The sequence below is a fragment of the Trichechus manatus genome, unplaced genomic scaffold (assembly GCF_000243295.1).
Source record: "Trichechus manatus latirostris isolate Lorelei unplaced genomic scaffold, TriManLat1.0 scaffold00048, whole genome shotgun sequence".
In the NCBI taxonomy this organism is placed as follows: Eukaryota; Metazoa; Chordata; class Mammalia; order Sirenia; family Trichechidae; genus Trichechus; species Trichechus manatus.
The window spans coordinates 11,764,369-11,765,716 of record NW_004443984.1 but is presented as its reverse complement, the minus strand read 5'-3'; the positions used below and the strand labels follow the sequence as shown (position 1 = coordinate 11,765,716).

Here is a 1,348-nt window from a genome sequence, read left to right as displayed (position 1 = left end):
ACAATGTGGTCAGGGAAGGTCTCACTGAGCTCACTGAGGAGATGACACTTGAGTAGGGCCCTGAAGGAGGCGAGAGATGAGTCATGTGGATATCAGAGGGAAGAGCATTCCAGGCAGAGGGAAGAGCTTGTACAGAGGCCCTGAGGCAAGATGTCTTTGGCACATTTAAGGAACAGCAAGGCAGCCAGCATGGCTGGAACAGAGAAGAGGGTTAAGAGGTGTCAGAGAGATCTCAAAACTAATATATAATTAGACAGAATTTTAACTAGCTCTGTGATGTCATTGGTTACTGGGGAGAAGCATTCTCTATATCAGAGACAGGAGGAGCTCAATACGTGTTAGGACCCTTCTCTCTTTGTATGCCCCCATTTAATTAATTCATCTTTGAACCTACTGGTGTCTGGCACTGGGGGCGCCGCATGAAGAGATGCCTTGGTACTGACCATTGAGCCCAGGGGCCTCCCACAGCCTAGGGGCGGACTCACTGGCATGGCAGGAGAGAGGTGGGGGCTGAGAGTCACAGGGCAAAGACCAGGGTGGGCTGCATATGTGCTGCAAAGAACATGGATTTGCATTGTTGTCAGATCTGGTTTCTGGTTCCTCCACCCCCGAGAATGAGGCAGTGGTGGTTCAGTGGTACAATTCTCACCGTCCATACAGGAGACCCAGGTTCAATTCCCAGCCGGTGCAGCTCATGCACAGCCTCCACCCATCTATCAGTGGGGCTTTGCCTGTTGCTATGATGCTGAACAGGTTTCAGCGGAGCTTCCAGACTAAGATGGACTAGGAAGAAAGGCCTGGAGATCTACTTCCAAAAATCAGCCAATGAAAGCCCAATGGATCACAACAGTTTGATCCACAACCAATCATGGGAATGGTGCAGGACCAGGCAGCTTTTCGTTCCGTTGTGCATGGGGTCACCATGAGTGAACGGCCGGTTACAACAACCACCACCTCCAAGAGACCTTGAGCAAATTACAAGGTGCTTCTCAAGTCTTTGTGTCTTTGTCTGTGAAGTTGAGATATTCACCCGCCCCACCTAGGGCTGCTGTGAGAACAGATACCATAATTCATACAGCAGGACATTAGCACAGAGCTTGGCACAGAATAGGTGTTCGACAAATGCAGCTTCCCTTCCTGTCCAAAGCAGGGCTCTCCTTGTAGTTTGCTCAGTGATTTCTGACCAGGGTTCCATGGAGATTGCAATCTCGACCACGTGGAAACAGCTGGACTCGGTGACAACGGGCTTCCTGTCCTCTGGACAGATCCCACCACTGGAGAAGTGTTCTTAGGGCTCCTTCATATCAGTGTCTATCAGAGATTTCAGAAGGAAAAAAATCTCCAAACT

The 1,348-nt window shown here is 50.0% G+C and overlaps 1 protein-coding gene across 1 annotated transcript in view; it reads left to right on the top strand.

The window, feature by feature from the left end:
- IGSF21 (immunoglobin superfamily member 21) overlaps positions 1-1,348 on the top strand; it is a 194,175-nt gene that overhangs the window by 50,592 nt on the left and 142,235 nt on the right. The window lies entirely within an intron of this gene.